Source organism: Pinus tabuliformis, chromosome 3_2 (assembly GCF_031772625.1).
Source record: "Pinus tabuliformis cultivar Carrire ecotype Pingquan chromosome 3_2, CPIR1, whole genome shotgun sequence".
NCBI lineage: Eukaryota > Viridiplantae > Streptophyta > Pinopsida > Pinales > Pinaceae > Pinus > Pinus tabuliformis.
The window spans coordinates 413,268,154-413,288,667 of record NC_142302.1 but is presented as its reverse complement, the minus strand read 5'-3'; positions in this window follow the sequence as shown (position 1 = coordinate 413,288,667).

Sequence of the window (20,514 nt, the reverse complement as noted above, 5' to 3'; positions counted from 1 at the left end):
AACCTGAGCAACCTGAGCAAGTACAATGGGCATCCTATATTTGAACATATCTTTTGAAGTCATGGTAGAAGTCATATACTTTTCATCGAATAATAAATGGAGAAAATATGTCATAATAGGGTCTCTTCGCATTCGCTTAATTTCTTTCATGGAAATAAATTCAAAATAATGATTCCTAGGAAAATTGTCTTTGTAATTGATTCTACATCATGTTTAAATTCAAAATAATGATTCGTAAGAAAATTGTCTTTAAATTCATCCTCTGTGTTGATCAATTCAATTCACGTGCTGAACCATTATTATGTACTAAAAAGAAATTTCATCTCACAAAATTATTAGCAGCAAACATTCATTTAGTCAATTGCAAAGAACATCATTTCTAATTTCCTTAACGATAACATTGTCTTTGACTTCCTTTCATCCTTTTTTTTTTTCTCTCTTTTCTAACATTATTTTAATTTCTAATTATTTATATATAAAATAATATTAATATGTTATATTTTAATAATATATTTTTGTTTTAATATCTAATATTAATAAATTTAATTTAATATCAATATATTCTACCAATAAGTGTTTATATGTGAACTTAGTAGAAAGTGGTTTGTTGACTTTTTCTTTTTTATTTATAATGGAGGGACAAAATTTAATGAGAAGTGAATATGCCAAGATATTCTTTGTCTAAACACTAAATCTATGGCTCTAGTGAAGGGAAGAGGGAAGCGATGCCATTTGTAATTATTTTAAATTAATTTGAAGGGAGGAGGGAAGGGACGCTGTTTGTAATTATTTTAAATTAATTTAAAGGTCTATGCAGAGAACACATGTTGTAAGTTGACTTTCGAAGTGTTGGCTAGTGTGTTAAAGTTATGGAGTAAAACTCCTTTTGAACTAATTTTAGATAAGATAACTACTTATGTAGTAATTTCACATAACTACTTACTCTTTATGGTGGACGCTTGAAAAACATAGGGACAACATGACAAGCAAGACGGGTAGAAATAACTACTTCTCCAGTAATTTCACATAAGTACTTACTCTTTACAGTGGACACATAAAAAGTAGGGACAACATAACACACAATAAGGGCAGAAATCACTACTTCTTTGGTAATTTGACATAATTACTACCTCTTTATAGTTGACGGATAAAAAATATAGGGGCAACATAACACGTAACATGGGAAGAAATGTTAATAATTAAATAATTAAAAATAATTAATAGTTGTGGATACTAAAATAAGTAGCATGGTGGTGTGTGCTAAAAAGGTTCACATTCTTGTGGGATGCTAAATTGGATTACATGGTGGTGGAATTCGATCTTTATGCATGTTTCATCACCCGTCTTGCCATTTATTGAAGTTTCCTATTGCAATCGAATTGCGTTGATGTGTTGTGGTTCCTACAGTTGGTGTTGCAGACATTGGAATAGAATTCGAGAGATTGGCTGCTCATGTTTCCTCAAAATAATAAGAGAGCTTCACAGGGTTCTCCTCAAAATAGTAAGACAAGTTCGCAATGTTTTCTATTCAACTTTTCATTTTATTGAAAGTTTTAAAACTCCGGGCCCACGTCCCAAAGCATAAAGGCATACGTAGATAAATGGTTGATGGTTAAATTGTTTGAAAGTCCTACATTTACTTAGAAGGAACATGGTTAGCATAGTCCTACATGAGCAATCATGTTCTAATTATATTAAATGTTTTAAAACCATCGCCCCATGTCCCAAACGATAAAGGCATAGGTAGATAAACGGTTCATGGTTAAATCTTGCATTTACTTAGAAGGATCCTGCCGGAGCAGTCCCGTTTGCGTGCATGGGTATAAATAAAGAGAACCTTTTGTACTGTAATATAAATGTGCAGAGCAGAGGACAATAACTTAATGGGAAACAAGAGCCTTAGATTTTGTTTCTATTTAGGGTGATTTCGTCAAAGTAACCCAATTAAACCATTTACTTAGAAGTAACTAGTTGGGGGTGTTGGTTTGTTGGGGCATGACCCAGGTTCGGAGATGATTTAGCCAAAAAAATCTCGGTACTACTGGCCCTTTCGGCAACAATCCGCGAAGCGCAGACTGAGGTCTCACCCGAAGTAGTATGGGAGGGTGCTAGAACCAGGTTTCCGCACCCTAGGGATGTCTGGTGGGTTCTAGAGGTCTGTGGTTTGACCCTGCGCGCACGTCACTACGTGCATTTATCAGAACCTCGCAGCTAGTGATGCTGCCTTTGTGTAGCCCTACTTGGGGCCCAAATAGTGTTATTGCCCAAACCCTTACTAGAAACCCAATATTAGTTGATTAACTTAGCTTATCTGTATGCTTTCATTTATACTTACAATATTTACCATTCATAAAAAAGTGCGTAGTAAATAAATAGTATAATTGCACTTGATATCAAACATGTTATAACATAAGAACAGATACACGAAATTTAGATAAAGCTTCTCTTTATTATTCTTCTTCCTTGGTTACAGACTCGACTCTGCCCTGTGCACTCAGCGACAAGGGTCCGCGCACTCAGCGACGGACTCTACTATGCCTCTGCGCACTCAGCTGTAGAGCCTCTTCCTACTACTACGACCCAAGATACTAGACTCTTGCTCTATTCTCACTATCTTCTTGACTCCATCCGTTTTTCAACTTCACTTCTTGAATACTTTACAACTTAGAGCCTCGCTCTATTTATATAATCCCATGGTCCGCGGACCATGGGTAGGCCGACACTGCATTCAAAAACTTAGGGCGGACAACCCTATGACTCTAACATACAATTTGCACTCCGCGCCCGCAATTTGGCGGAATTTTTACAACAATATTACTCAAAACTTGGGCATTGAGCCCCAAACCATGATGTGGGGGGATTCCATGCCCAACAGGCCCCCAACACAAACATCATGACTTACCCTCGAGTCACTCTGTTGGCACGGTGATCTTGTCGCGGAGTCCCTCTAGCTAGTCCCGAATGGTCTTGATGTCTGCAGCGGACTGAGCTACTACTTGCTGAACTTGCTGCATTCTGTCTTCTAAGCCCTCTGTTTTCAGCATGCTGTGCTGCATCTGTGCATGCATCCCCTAAATATGCACGAGCTTTCCTTCAATATCTGTTGTAATTGTGAAGGCTTCATTAATCCATAGTTAGACGCGCGCTTTGAGAACTGATTCCTTATGGCATGCCGCGTCCACCTACTCCTTTAGTTCCTTGGCTTGCTGCATTATTGCAAGCCACTGTGTAAGGACTATTGTCTGCTCAGCCCCTCTGATGCTGTCATACTATTAATAGAGTTCGCCTGCCTTGGTCTCCAGCCATTGGATGTTGGGGTCCTCTTGCAACGTTGTGAGGACCCCAAGCGCCTGTTCCAACATGTTGGTACAGTTGCGCACTGCACCTCCAATCTCTTCCATCCGCGTTGCAATAGCGTTGGCGCACTGCTCTCTTACCTTTGGGGGAGTTGAAGGCTGCGCCTTCAACCATAGCTCGGTAAGCTGGAGATTTAGCTCCAGCTATACTCTTGTTGTTTCTTCTCGTGTGTTGCAGACTCCACTTGCCAAATAGTGGATCCGCACTTTTGTCGGTAGATCTGCTGCAATGGACAACTCTAGGACATGCCGACAAGTGTTGTCAACTTTCTGCACCAACTTTTGGTTCTGCGACACCAAATCGTCATGCTGCAAGCTAAGCTATTATATATTAATCTTCTGCTTGCTCAGAACCTGGATCACGTGGCTCTCCCTATTGCGGCGTTCTGCTATTATCCCATCCTGCAGCTGATATAGTGTGTCCTGGGGAAGAGCAACCAAATGAGGCTAAGGCCTTTCATCATATTAAGCGTCATCTGATCCATTATGTTTTCCGAGATTAGCGCTCCATTTGGAAATACTATTGTGTTGGCCATCCTCGAGCGCAACATCTGTTCTGCCTCTAACGTGCCTGCTGTGATGTGGGTAGACAAGGTACCTTCCTGAGGGGGCTGCACCTATAACTCCTACAGCTACGCCTGTAGGGCCCCCAACACAGTCTGATGCTCCGTCATAAACTCTTGAGGCACTTCACTGGTGATGTTAGGCCCCTATACTACTAGTGTAACCCCTTATTGTTATTAGTATAACCCACTTATTATATTGATGTACCCATGTAGTGCCAATATTGTTACTATTGTGCCCCATAGAAGCCCACTATTGTTATTATTGTGCCTTTATATTATTATTGTTAGGTCGGCTGGATTATATTGTGACTCCTTAGACTCCTATATATAGAAAGGAGGTTTTGTCATTTGAATCATCTAAGAATTGTTCATTTATGTAATGTAAAGGAGGTTGCCCCCTCGAAGAGTCTGAATTCTAAGGCGTTGATCTATCTTTTCTTGAGCTGGTTTCATAACATTTGGTATCAGAGCCAGGTTGAATTATACCAGCCTCTAGCATTTATGCAACCATACGTTCAATTTCACTTTTTTGGGCATAGGGATATCTGTACGGCCTGATGTTTGGAGGAACACTTCCTGGAATCAGATGAATAGCATGATCATGATCACGCATAGGTGGGAGACCTTTGGGAGTCTCAAATACCTTGGAATGATTGTCTAGGACTTTTTGGAGATCTGGAGAAATAGATGATTCCAATGTGGAAACATCTAGCGAACATAATTGTGCAATTACACCTCTTTGCTCCTTTTTAAGAAGCTTAGTCATGCCATTAGAGCTGATTATCTTTCCTGGTTTCCCTGCAATACCCCTTAATTCAACTTCCTTTCCTTCCGTAGAAAATTTGATGAAAAGTTCTTGAAAATTAAAAGCTATTGTACCCAAGGATTGTAGCCATTGGACTTCTAGTACAACATCAGCACCTCCCATTGGAATGGAAAGCATTGGGCTAGTCAATACATATTATCCCATGGATAGCTTGATATTATGGCACTTTCCAGAGCAATTTATTGTTCCTCCATTTGCAATCATCACTTGACACTCTGGTGCTGGATATAGGAAGCAATTCAATTCTTTTGCTACCCTACAATGAATAAAATTGTGGGTGCTTCATGAATCAATCAACACTATTACCATTTTCTTGCTAACCTGAATGCCTTCTCTAATGAATCAGGTTCCCAAAGGCGGACATCATGTTGGATATTATCCTTTAAAGACCCTATGAACACATCAATCCTATGCTCCTCTGGAATATCTTTTACCCTTATGTTCAATTTTTGGAACTCCTCAATGTGCTCCATTATTGAACCCTTTTGTTTGAGACTTATCAATTGGCTAAAAAAAGTGTTTCTTTTTGTATCCTCATAATGTGCTATTAATTCTTCCGTAAAAATTGCCCAAGTGATAAATTGTTTACGAGAACAAAGCCATTGATACCATAAAAACTGATTTAGTTCCAAATATACAGTTGCCATACGCACCTTTTTTGCGTTTTGCACATTATTGAGATCGAAGAATTGCTCCATCTGTAATATCCATGTGGCGGGATCCTTGCCATCAAACTTCCTCATATCGATTTTTGAAATATGGTGATTCTTCAATCCAACATTAGCATCTATGGAATCATGATTAACATTTCTTTTGTTCTCATCATGAGTTTCCTTTAGTACCCTTTCACCTTTAGGGACCATTTCTTGTAGCAACTTATTCATATTTATCTTCAATTCGTCCATGTCTGTCTTCAAATCTATCTTCCAATCATCCATCTTAGCTTCCACATCAATCATCTTAGCTTCTACGCCTTTCTTTAAACAGTCCATCTTAGCTTCTACACCTTTCTTTAAACCATCCATCTTAGCTTCTACATTTGTCTTTAAACCATCCATCTTAGATTCTGTTCCTTTTTGTGCAAGGGACAGTTGTTGCACTTGGTCTTGTAATTTTGATATATCATGTTGCATTTCTTCCTCTTCTTCATGAGTCATGCTAGAGCTTTCAGGTTCCTTACTAGGTGTTTGCATTTTCTTTCCTCGGGGCATCAGTTACCGATAATAATGCTCTACTATGCCCTTTGAATTCCTTCAAAATAAATTTTCAAACCAAGCTTAAGCAAAAATTTAAGAAAATCTACACACGTTTTCTCACTTTGTAGGAGCTCGATGTTGCCTCTGATGTATCTCTATACTTTCCAATCATCTAGTTCTAAATTTGTGAGCTGTAGTATCCCTCTGTGTCCTCTTTCCAATGCCACAAGTCTTACCCAAATTGGATTCTCCAAGGAAGAGTTATGTGAAATCTCCCACAGTGACTTGCTTTTAGACTAGTTCAGTAGAGCGAACTTGTACGACGTGCCACGAGTCACTGTTTCAACCTATGGATCTGAAACACGCATACAAGAAACTACAATCCATCCTCTTTCTGTAGCTTCTTACGAAATTTCAATCCAATCCCCAGAGAGAAAGTTATGACGATTTTCCCCAGGTCACCTGTTTTGAATGTAATTCAGGAGTCTGCAAAAAGACCAACTTCTTCAGATCATATCTCCGCAAATATCGTGCAAAAAGCTCTGAAATTTGGATCCAAGGTTCAGCGCAATTTATTCTCAAATGGGTTTTTTTTGTGACTTCTGAAACATCACAGAAAAAAAGTTATAGCGAAAATGAAACTAGGAAGCATACCACTCACAACTATAAAGACGGAAGTGTTGTTTCCCCTAGTCTTCCACAACCTACAAGGTTGACACCACAACAATTGGAAGAAAAAAGAGCAAAAGGGCTTTGTTACAGTTGTGATAGAAAATACACAAAAGGTCATAAGTGTGCTGAGAAGAAAGGTCAAAAGAAAAAGGTGCAAGAAATGAAAGATCACATCGAGAAAGAAGAAATGAATCCAACCATATCTTGTAATTCATTGTTCGAAATTACCACTCAAACTATCAAGATAGAAGGACATATATAGAAGAAAAATGTTCAAGAAGTGAAAGATCACATCGAGCATCAAGAAATGAATCCTACCATATCTCGTAAAGGATTGGAAGAAATTACCACTCCTCAAACTCTAGAGATAGAAGGACATATGGAGAAGAAAAAGGTTCAAGCAGTGAAAGATCACATCAAGCATCAACAACAAGTTCTCCAACTTTTAAAGGATAACGTCACTTCGGTGCAAAATCAAACGAAACAACAGGTAGATCAACATTGTAGTGAAAAATGTTTTGATGTAGGTGATTGGGTATTTTTACTGCTACATCTCAAGCAAGCTATTTATGAGAAGGAAATGTTGGCAATACTACATGCACTTAAAAAATGGCGACCTTACCGAATGGGAAGACTCTTCAAGGATGAGGATGTGGAAGCATTGTTTTGTGCTATTTATATTATCCAACCAGATTGGATAAACAAAGCAAGGGAAGAATGGAAGAAGGATGAAGAAGTATGGCCACTTATTCAAAAGTTGCAAAAGATCCCAATTCAAACAATATTGCAAGAAATTGAAGAGGAAGGAAAAATCATATTAGAACCTGGAGCAGTCATAGAAACAAGAACCCGACAGCTACGAAATCGATCAATTTCAGAGTATCTCATCAAGTGGAAGAACTTACCCGCTGAAGATTCCACATGGGAGAACAAGAATTTTATACAGAAGCATCAAGAACTACTCAAGCGTTGAGGACAATGCTTTTTGAAGGAGAGGGGCATGTTAGGCCCCTATACTACTAGTGTAACCCCTTATTATTATTAGTATAACCCACTTATTATATTGATGTACTCATGTAGTGCCCATATTGTTACTATTGTGCCCCATAGAAGCCCACTATTGTTATTATTGTGCCTTTATATTATTATTGTTAGGTCAGCTGGATTATATTGTGACTCCTTAAACTCCTATATATAGAAAGGAGGTTTTGTCTTTTGAATCATCCAAGAATTGTTCATTTATGTAATGTAAAGGAGGTTGCCCCCTCGAAGAGACTGAATTCTAAGGCGTTGATCTATCTTTTCTATCTTTTCTTGAGCTGGTTTCATAACAGGTGACATCGCAGACCATCTCACTGATGTCATGGAGATCACCTTCACTTAAGGTGATCGGGTCAATGGCTAGCTTCGAGGCCTTGACCTTCTTCCTTGGACCCGTTCTCTTTGTGATGCACGACCATTTGAGCTGTGTGGATGCGGTCCCTGGGTCCATGCTCCCTTCTGCTACTTCTGTGTCCTCTGCCTCCTACCCTGAGGACGTTGCTTGGCCATCCTCTGCCTGTACCGTTGTAGCCTCTGCTGTCTGCGCTGCTGCTATTGCTTCTACGGCCTTCTTCTGCTCCACGACTTCCTGTGCTGCTTCACAGACTGCTCTTACCTCTGCCGCCACTTTTTCGTTCTGCCTTCTTGCAACTAGTTGGGTGACACACTGCTTGGCATCATCCTTCTTTTTCTGTGCTGCTGCTTTCTCCAGTTCTGCCAAATCTAGGGCGTGCCACTCGGGAGGCCATGTCTCCAATACCGTAAAGATCACGTTGTCAATGGCTGCAAATGGTAGCTTCGTCCACTGCTTCGTCATTCTACGCCTTGATGTATATGTTGTGCATATCTGCCTTGAAGTCTGCAAAAGTCTGCAGACTATTGTGCATTGTCGGTGACAGGCGTGGTGTCCTGTTGATCCACATTTAGACGCTTGCCTCCAGGAGCACCTAGAAAATTTTTATATCGCGAATCCGTTTCGCGTCCTTGGTGGACGAGAGCGAAGTGTACTTCACAGCCTCTCGTAAGTCTCGATCAATTTTCGAGAATTGATTATCCTTTGGCAGTTCTCCTGCTACCAGCAAGATGGATAAGAGCAACCACGCATAGTGGAAGGTCTTACCCTGCTCCTGGGCTTCGTGATAGTTTAACAAAAACTCCTCGCAGAGGAACTCAGCCCAATTGAACTGGACCCCTCTGTGCATTGTTCGGCTAATGCGACCACTGGCGCTGGAACCTCATAAGTGCGGCATTTTCTCATCACTTTACCGTCTAGGAGTTGGGTGGCTACCTGCACGCCCTTATCCTTAATGCTAGAGATGGCGTAGTCCCTCTTATTTTTCTCCAGCTTATACTTTTCTTTCATGGCCTCTGCGAGAGCCAGATCACTACTTTTCATGGCTATCGTTGTGCGGTCCTTTCCCTTACAGGGAAGCCGAGAAATCTGGTGGATAAGGTCTACCGTGATGGGAATAGGCTCCTCTAGCCATAGATAACCTGTTATAGCTCCAAATCTCACTCTTATGGTTTGTGATGCTACACTCATGGCCTAGGTGTTGTGGCCACCAACAACCCCCCTCTTTGTTTAGTATTAGCAATAACACTAAGCAAATGGGGACCCTTAATAAAAAATTCAAAAAACATTTTATATAACTTTTTGTATTCTACTCCTTGAAATTATGTCGCATCGCGTGGAGAAGATAAAACATCCCCTTATGAGCATAATAAAAACTGCGAAGAAGCGACGCGAAATTCATCGCATCGCACACATTAAGAAGCGCTCTTAAATGAAAATCTTAAGAAATCTCTGGCGGCCGATGTGCGACGTCTCATATCGCAATATCGCATAAGCAGCACACAATGATTTAATGACTCATGCAATTCGCGATGCTGCGATCTTGCGATATCTGCGATCTGCGATAAACGCGATTTGCGATCTGCGATAATCCGATCTAAAAAAATTTGCGATGACACATCTAGGTAATGCGATGACGCGATGCTGCTATCGCCCATCGCAAATTTCCTCGGCTCAACATTCAAGAAAAGCTGTCTATAAACCAAAATTAGGCGCGCGCCTTAAAAGAAATTAATGAACATATGCCAAAGTGTTAATGAAGGACGGTTTTGTGTTTTTCGAAGAGTCAGTTCACGATGGGTGTCATGATTTTATACATTCATAGAGGTTAGAGCTTTCGTATCAGTATTTATTATCATTACTCTTTTCCTTTGCGTGAACTACAAGAATGAAAAACAGGAAACAATATGAAGCAATGAGCATGGAAACATCTAAGGAAAAGGGGAAAGTGTCAATGCTCAGAGAACAGAGAAGAGATGCCTTCATAAATGGATGCTGCATGCAACAGAACCACAGATTCCAGAGTATCACTCAACAGATGCTGAGGTCGATAGGTGATTCAACATTCAGGGTCAGAAAGCTCACAAAAGCAGCATGTTTACCAAAAATCCTGAAACTTCTACCCGGTAAAGGAAAAAGGCGCTAAAGAAGGAAAACGCACCAGAAAAGCCCGGAATAAAGAACAGAGGTAGTTTTCAATGCGCGATTAGCGCTTAGCGCTAATCGCGCATCGCTAAGAAAATTGTTCAGAAAGCAAAGTCCCTAACTTGCATAGTCATTCGCAAGTCCGGAAACCGAAATAGCAAAAGAAGAAGCAGTTTGAGAGAAATTTGGGTTGTTGCCAAGTATATACGCAGTAAATTCGCCCAACCAGAAGATAATTCTCAAAAATATCTTCTAGTGTACTAAAAAGTGGTGCCAGCACTTGCCATTCTGTTTACGTAACTCAAACAAAAGCAGAAGGCAACCAACCAACTCTTCCCAGGCAAATGTTGAAAGCTCGCAACATTTAAGGAGAAAATGCAGAAATAGTTAGGAATTAGATTCAGTTTTTAGAAATAGTTTTGCTTTAGAAGAAGGGCAGTCATTTAAACCATATCCTAAATTTATGTAATTAATTTATTTAGTTAGCAGTATTTAAACCCTTCTCATGCATTTGGAGAAGGGTCCAGAAATTTGTCAAAAACTTGTCCTCAGAACATGCACTTTTGCACCCTCGGAGGGGGTTTTGATGAATGGATGGATCAAGGTTTATTAATGTTTGCATTTGATATCTGCTACTAATGTTGCACTTCTGTACTCTTAGTAGATGTTAGAGCAAGGAGAGATAAACCATTGTTGCTTGAAGCTTATGAGTAGGATCAGTCATAAATGGTACTTTTATCTCTTGACCATTTCTGCTTATATTCTTAAAGTGATATACAGTTTTTAGTTGTTTATATGTTATTACATGAATGTGTGAGTTACCATTTGGCAATTTTGTACGGTGGAGCCATTTATTTATGTTTGATATATGAATAACTTATTATGCGATATGTTGTTCACAACTATTTTGCCTAACTTTTTATGCAAAGTAGTTCATCTTAATTGATTTCTATTCTTGTGATAGCTGAATGATCTTTATTACCATTTATTATTCGAAATATTTTTAGATCGCATAATAGAAGAAATACACCCCGGGTTAGCATAGATTAGATGTGCTATTTTTCATTAGATTACAATAGCATAAAGTTAGTTTAAAAGTTCGAATTAGATTAGCTTTAAGTATCCTTAGATCAGCAACATCCAATTCTGCACACACACACCCTTAGATTGGGAAACTGGTCCCATTATCCCCAGTCGGACCCGCTATACCAAACGGATAAGGAGCTACCAACCAAGGTCCGGACCGGGTGGGTATCCCCCTTGTTGTCGACCTGATTTTCGGGGCTTCAACATATTTGGCGCTAGAAGGAGGGCCTGAACTATGAATGGCACCTAAATCAAAATCTAAATACCATTCTGAGAGTAAATCGCCCTCATCAACTCCCCCGACTTCCCCAGTACGTTTAAATCCAGAGTCAAAAGTTGCTCGAGTATTAACCGCTGCTACACACCTTAATATTTCAGACCAATCTACCATTGAACCCCCTAAAGTTCAAACTTTGATTCACAAACTCCAGGGATTTTCCATTTCTACTCAGAGGTCTGATAAATCTCAAAGCAGCGTGACTTCGCAGTACAATCCTGCTCATCCCCTGACCAGATTAAAGAGTGAAAAATTTGGCATCCAGCCAATTGAATTACCTCTCCCCACCAGGAAAAGAGCAAGGAAAACACCACAAGAGTCTGATAGTGAGACTCTTTCATCTACATCGTCCATTTCAACTCCCTCACTGTGAAGTCAACCACCCACATCTTCATTCCAAACCATCATCCATCCGCTTACTGGAACTCCCACAACCCCTCTTCAATCATCTGCGATCATAGTGTCCTCATCTTCCCAGCCACAGAGATCATCTTCTGCACTTTCATTCACTAACAACTCAACGATGGCCCAGTCTCCATAGAATAATCCTGGGGCAGTTCTAATGCCTCCACCCTTGAGTCAAATACCGACCCATCCTGAGAAATGGCTACCCAAATTCAATCCAGAAGCAGGCATGCTAGCTGAAGAACACATAAACAATTTCATGCTTTCTGTCAATCTTAACGGAGTTACTAACGAAGATGCCGTTGTTCGGCTTTTTCCATATACAATGCAAGGAACAGCCGGGTCATGGTACTTTTCATTACCCTCCGGGTCTATCACAAGTTGGGACATTTTCCAAAGTCAATTCCTTACCAAGTTTGGTGATGATAGATCAACGACAACGTTAATCAATGACCTATCCAATCTTAAAGCCGAGGCTAGAGAACCCATCAAAGATTTTAATTTACGGTTCAATAAGATCCTCAAAAAAATTCCCACTGCTTCCCAACCTAGCGAAGAAGTACGATGTGAATGGTATATTACGACCTTACCATCAAACTTAGCAATCTTCGTGGATAGGGCAAATAAAACAACCTTAGTTGAAAACTTGACAGAGGCGATAGCAGTAGAGAAACGCGTAATAGCCCTGGAAAAGAGATCTGCGATAGAGGAATGCAAGTCTAAAAAAGTCACCTTCAAGGAAGACTCCAAGAAGAAACAAACAAAAGACCCTTTTGATTTGGAAGGATTGCAAAAAGTATTAAAAACCATGTCCAATGAGATGATTGACATAAAAAAACAAGTAGCAAAAACTTCTTCGAAAAAGCCCTACAGAGCTTTTAAAAGAGGTCCTTCAATGGATGTGAAACCACCCAATGCTATTTCAAATGTCGAATCCGAAGAAGAGGAAGAAGAAGAGAATACCACTGAAGGGCAGACTGATGACGAAGAAGTTGTGGAATTACAAGGAATGTGGGATTTCATCCTCCCACAAGAAGAAGATCAAGAAGCATTTCCGGTTAGCACACGAAGCAAAAATCAACTTGATCCTCCCCAAACTACCCCTAAGCAGAAGAGCACAAGCTCTGCAATAAAAGATAAAGTTGCAACAAAAAAACGACCACTAAAGCGACTCAACCTAGCTCGGTCCAATCAGATTAGACAACTCCATCAAAAACACTAATAGTGTCGGATGAAATGGAATACAATATTATTGACGACATGAAAAAGACTAGGGCTAATATTACCCTTTACGAATTGAGCAATTTGAAACATCAACAGAAGATAATGATGAAAGAATTACATGCCGTGCCTATTACATCTTTGCCTACAACTGTAGCTTCCCACAATGTGGGAAGACCTCCAACCAACACGATTAATAAGATTGATCCAAATGACATCGCCTTGATTGGAGGAAGATCAAGGTCTCACACTCCCCCTTTCCTTCTCACTTATGAAATTTTCAATAAAAATGTGCACAATTGTTTGGTAGATTCTGGTGCTTCAACGAATATTTTACCCAGATCAATATGTGCCAAGTTAAATGTTCAACCACAAAAATCCGCAGTGCGCATAGTTCAGCTTGATCGATCTCAAGTCGAAGTGATTGGTGAAATTAATCAAGTAACCATAAGATTGTCATCCAACCCAAAGGTATGTCAGGTTATTGACATTCTAGTGGCTAATATCCCAGAGTTCTATGGCTTGATTCTTAGCAGGGATTGGTCCGAGAAACTCCATGGATACTTTTCAACCGACTGGTCACACATGTGGTTACCCTACAATGGTAAACCGAATCAAATAAAGGTTGAACGAGAGTTACACCAGAAGTACATAGTAATGGAATTGGAGGGAGAAAATGAAGCAGTAGCGTATAACAGCAGTATCATAGGCAATTACTTGGTAGATTCTTTTCTCGGCAATTTCAATGCTCATACATCACCTTACTTAGAAAATTCAGTTTTGTCCCAAGTCAAAATTTTTTCCCAAACTGATAATTAAAAGTGTGTTAATTTTGTAGATAAACTTGTAAATACATCTTTGTTTTGGAAATTATATTTTGATGGCTCTAAATCTAATGAAGGAGCAGGAGTAGGATTCGTTCTGATTAGTCCAGAAGGAAATAAGACCATGCTTACGTGCAGACTCAAATTCGACTGCACAAACAATACAGCAGAATATGAGGCCTTGGTGCAAGGCCTATACAAAGCAATCGGGTTGAACGTCAAGTATTTTCAAGTCTTCGGAGACTCTGAGATTGTTGTCAAACAGGTACGTAACACTATTCATTGCCTATCAAGTCATTTAAAACACTATCAATCTTTGGTGCAAGATCTAACTGAGCATTTCATAGCATTCAATATTTCGTCAATCCCGAGACTCCAAAATGCAAGCGCAAACCTTTTGTCTAACGTAGCCTCTAGGCTTATTCCCTCCGAAGAGTTTAGTCCAGATAGATTCTCAATAGAATTAATCTTTAGACCATCCATCCCTGACAACATTACAAATTGGAGAGTATTCAATGACGATCCTGATATTGTAAATTTTCTCACTTCCGAAGGATCCTACTCCAATCAGATAATTGACGAAGACCATCACAATCGACAAATACAACAAAATGGCACTGATAATGCTATACCTAAATCGGTGGTTAAGTTAGAAGACTTATACGATTTGAAAAATCGGTTTAAAAGGTCTGCCAATTCAAAGCTCTACAGTTCAACTCTGAACTACGAATTAGTAAACCTAGGAACCGATGATAAACCACAAAACGTTAATATAGGCATCGGCTTAGCCCCTGAAGAAAAACTAGCGTATATTCGTCTTTTGAGACAATATAAAAATGTCTTTGCCTGGAATTACGATGAGCTGAAAACATACGACACTTCTATCATTCAGCATACAATCCCTATGATTGACAACAAAAAACCTGTCCAACAGAAACTGAGAAAGATCCACCCCAATTTAGAAAATCAGATAAAAGCTGAGCTGAATAAGTTATTAAAAGCCAGAATAATCTTCCCCGTCAGACATTCCAAATGGGTCTCCAATATGGTACCCGTTAGAAAGAAAAACGGAGATATTAGAATCTGTATCGATTCTTGGAATCTTAACAAAGCCTGTCAAAAAGACAATTTTCCTCTCCCACCTATGGAGCAGATATTACAGGCAGTAGCAGGCTCAGAACTGATGTCATTCTTGGATGGATTTTCAGGATATAATCAAGTGCTGGTACATCCCGATGATCAGTTGAAAACCACATTCAGAACTAAATGGGGCACATACGCATATCGAAAGATGCCATTTGGCTTGATCAATGCCGGTGCTACATTTTAGAGAGCCATGGACATCACATTCAAGGGTCTAGTCAATAAATCTGTAGTAATTTATTTGGATGATATAATAGTGTACTCCAAGAAGCGAAGCGACCATCTCAGAGACTTAAAACAGATCTTTCAACGATGTTTAAGGTATGGGATTTCACTTAACCCAAAGAAACCTTTTTTCGCACTAAGTGAAGGGAAACTTCTAGGATTCATAGTGTCAAAATCTAGTATTCACATCGAGCCTGACAGAATCAAAGAAATTTCTGAAATATCCCTACCTCATAATAAAAAAGCCATGCAATCTTTCCTTGGTCAAATCAATTTTGTAGAGAGATTTGTCCCAGATTTTTCACAAATTGTGTCTCCTTTGCAAACCATGATTAAAAAGAATTCAAATTTTAAATGGGGTCAAGATGAACATGAAGCATTCAACCTGATCAAACAAGCTATCACTAATGCTCCATCTTTAGCAACCCCGAATTTTTCAGAATCTTTTATCTTATACACATTTGCCTCAGAGAAATCATATGCTGCGATTCTAACTCAAGCAAATCAAGAAAAAGTGGAAGCTCCAATCGCATTTTTTAGCTCGAATTTACAAGGTGCTGAACTCAACTATTCAGACGTGGAGAAACAGGCATATGCTGTTTTCAAAGCGGTCAAATATTTCAGACCTTTCTTACTTAAAACCCATACTAAGATCATAGTACCGTTTCCAACGGTAAGAAATCTTCTAGTACAGAAGGATGTGGGTGAGAAAAGAGCAAATTGGATCACTGCTTTACAGGAATACGACCTTGAGATCAAGCCAACAAACATTGTAAGAGGTCAAGGCTTCTGCAAAATGTTGGCTGGAGCATCGCAGATTTATGAAAATTCATCTGAACAGGTACAACTGTATGAGGTAAGCCTAAACGATGCAGAATCATTATATGCTGACGTCATTTATTATCTTAAGAATGGATATGCTCCATCACACCTAGATCACACTAAGAAAAGAGCTCTGAGATTGAAAGTTAAACAATATCAGCTCATAAATGATGTTCTTTTTAGAAAGAATTATGATTCTGTTCTTCTTAGATGTCTTGAGAAAACTGAAGCTGAAAAAGTTTTGCAGGAACTCCACGACGGACCAGTAGGTGGACACTATGCTGGAGATGCTACTGCACATAAGATCTTACGTGCAGGATATTACTGGCCTACGTTGTTCAAAGACTCACACAGTTACGTAAGGAAATGTCAAGTCTGCCAAACAACTGCTGGAAGACAAAAGAAGCCGTCCCTGCCACTACAGCCGGTAAACATCGAGCAACCATTCAGTCAGTGGGGCTTGGACATAATAGGTGAGATCATTCCTCACTCTTCTAAGCAGCATAGATACATCCTCACGGCAACAGATTATTTTACTAAATGGGTAGAAGCAGTTCCTCTCAAGACAGCTAATTCTGAAAATATTATTGAATTCATAGATCAATTTATAATCACTAGGTTTGGATTGCCAACGGCTTTAATGTTTGATAATGCATCATACTTTTCTGGAAATGCAATGACTGAGTTTGAACTTAAAAGAGGGTTCAAACTGAAATATTCGGCCAACTACTATCCGTAAGGTAATGGGTTAGCTGAGTCAACAAATAAAAACCTAATCAGGATTATTAAAAGAACAGTTGACTAGAACCAAAAGAATTGGCACAAAGCTTTGGTAAATGCTTTATGGGCAGATAGAATAACGGAGAAAGCTTTAATCGGCACTTCTCCCTTTAATTTAGTTTATGGGAAAGAAGTGGTTCTTCCAACTCACTTAGTCATCCCCTCTTTGTCTTTAGTACAATACGTCGATGAAGTATCTACTTCCTCCATACAACTAAGACAAATGGAAATAATTAAATTAGAAGAACAATGAGAACAAGCTAAGAAAACCCATGCTCATCACCAAGCACTAATAAAATCCTCTTTTGATTCAAGCATAATGACCATAATTTTTTTTCAGATGGGAGATTTAATTTTGAAATGGGATAAGGCTCATGAAGAAAAGGGCAAACATAAGAAATTTCAAAAGATGTGGCTTGGTCCTTTTCAGATTGTTGAAGTCATAGGTCCATCAACATTTGTGTTGCAGGATTTAGCAAGTAGAAGGGATTCTTTGCCTGTTAATGGACAAATCCTTAAAATATATTTTCCATAGAAGATTATTCTTCTATTTTGTAGAATAGTTTTTCTTTTCTTTTTCATAATAAAACCAGTTGTGAGTGGTTACTACAAGTATTCGCAGAAAAGACACCAATTCTCTTTCAGATTTTGAGCTTTCGCTTGTATAAGTAGAAATTTTTTTTGAAAATCTGATTTTTATTATTGACAGATACAGTTAAAAACTTTAGCTTAGATATGATACTAGTTTCAACTTCAAAAATTTGATGAAAGCAACCTTTAGCGAAGGAATTGTTTTATATCAGCACAATGAAAGGTATCAATAGCAAAATAAGGCTTCTCTGTAAGACTGCTGTTTTCAAACTCTATTATTGTTGTCCAGAGCTTTCTTAAGGAAAAACAATGACTTCCTCCCCGCTAAAGAAAATTGTAGCATTCAGAGGAACAATCCGAGAAACACTATATCTCAAAGAATAAGAGGTCTCATCATGAGCCGGCTTATCATGATCACAGATATTATAACTTGCTAACTTTGCCATTACTGTCCACCAAAACAGGGCAACGACTCAAGATTGTTGCAATCAAAAGACAAGGGGTCTCATCACGAGCCAGCTTGTTCAGCAAAAGTGTAAATCAAGTGAATGACTGTGTCATAATTTTGGCTACCAAACCAAGACATTTTTCTTTGAGAATAAAAAAGGAAAAAGTGTCAAAATGGGTTTTTCTTTGAAAAGTTGTAGATAGCCTTAAGCAGGATAAATGATCATTGCTGGATAACAGGTAACCCTGTCGAGGCTATGGACACCTGCTGGCAGCAGAGGCTCTACCTACGACAAACGAGCATATTTTAAAGCCGGCACACAGAGAAGAATTTATTTTATCTTTAAAAGACCAAGTAATGGTTGATGTAAATACAAGGACAAAGCCTGAGGAAGCAAGCAATTAGAATAGAAAAAGGTTGAAACAAAATATCATTAATAGGATAAGGCATAATGTACTCTATCTGTCCATAACAAAATTTAGACTTATGAAAATTTTTCTATTTTGGAAGTTAAGATTCAATAGAAAAGCAGAGATAACTGGTTCTTCCCAGTGAATCGCCATTGTTGTGGCCACCAACAACCCCCCTCTTTGTTTAGTATTAGCAATAACACTAAGCAAATGGGGACCCTTAATAAAAAATTCAAAAAACATTTTATATAACTTTTTGTATTCTACTCCTTGAAATTATGTTGCATCGCGTGGAGAAGATAAAACATCCCCTTATGAGGATAATAAAAACTGCGAAGAAGCGACGCGAAATTCATCGCATCGCACACATTAAGAAGCGCTCTTAAATGAAAATCTTAAGAAATATCTGACGGCCGATGTGCGACGTCGCATATCGCAATATCGCATAAGCAGCACACAATGATTTAATGACTCATGCGATCCGCGATGCTGCGATCTTGCGATATCTGCAATCTGCGATAAACGCGATCTGCGATAATCCGATCTAAAAAAATTTGCGATGACACATCTAGGTAATGCGATGACGCGATGCTGCTATCGCCCATCGCAAATTTCCTCGCCTCAACATTCAATAAAAGCTGTCTATAAACCAAAATTAGGCGCGCGGCTTAAAAGAAATTAATGAAAATATGCCAAAGTGTTAATGAAGGATGGTTTTGTGTTTTTCGAAGAGTCAGTTCACGATGGGTGTCATGATTTTATACATTCATAGAGGTTAGAGCTTTGGTATTAGTATTTATTATCGTTACTCTTTTCCTTTGCGTGAACTGCAGGAATGAAAAACAGGAAACAATATGAAGCAATGAGCAGGAAACATCTAAGGAAAAGGGGAAAGCGTCAATGCTCGGAGAACAGAGAAGAGATGCCTTCATAAACGGATGTCGCATGCAACAGAACCATAGATTCCAGAGTATCACTCAACAGATGCTGAGGTCGATAGGTGATTCAACATTCAGGGTCAGAAAGCTCACAAAAGCAGCATGTTTACCAAAAATCCTGAAACTTCTACCCGGTAAAGGAAAAAGGCGCTAAAGAAGGAAAACGCACCAGAAAAGCCCGGAATAAAGAACAGAGGCAGTTTTCGATGCGCGATTAGCGCCTAGCGCTAATCGCGCATCGCTAAGAAAATTGTTTAGAAAGAAAAGTCCCTAACTTGCTTAGTCATTCGCAAGTCCGGAAACCGAAATAGCAAAAGCAGAAGCAGTTTGAGAGAAATTTGGGTTGTTGCCAAGTATATACATAGTAAATTCGCCCAACCAGAAGATAATTCTCAAAAATATCTTCTAGTGTACTAAAACGTGGTGCCAGCACTTGCCATTCTGTTTGCGTAACTCAAACAAAAGTAGAAGGCAATCAGTCGACTCTTCCCAGGCAAATGTTGAATGCTCGCGACATTTAAGGAGCAAATGCAAAAATAGTTAGGAATTAGATTCAGTTTTTAGAAATAGTTTTGCTTTAGAAGAAGGGCGGTCATTTAAACCGTATCCTAAATTTATGTAATTAAGTTATTTAGTTAGCAGTATTTAAACCATTCTCATGCATTTGGAGAAGGGTCCAGAAATTTGTCAAAAACTTGTCCTCAGAACATGCACTTTTGCACCCTCGGAGGGGGTTTTGATGAATGGATGGATCTAGGTTTATTAATGTTTGCATTTGATATCTGCTACTGATGTTGCACTTCTGTACTCTTAGTAGATGTTAGAGCAAGGAGAGATAAACCATTGTTGTTTGAAGCTTATGAGTAGGATCAGTCATAAATGGTACTTTTATCTCTTGACCATTTCTGCTTATATTCTTAAAGTGATATACAGTTTTTAGTTGTTTATATGTTATTGCATGAATGTGTGAGTTACCATTTGGCACTTTTGTACGATGGAGCCATTTATTTATGTCTGATATATGAATAACTTATTATGCGATATGTTGTTCACAACTGTTTTGCCTAACTTTTTATGCAAAGTAGTTCATCTTAATTGATTTCTATTCTTGTGATAGCTGAATGATCTTTATTACCAGTTATTATTCAAAATCTTTTTAGATCGCATAATAGAAGAAATACACCCCGGGT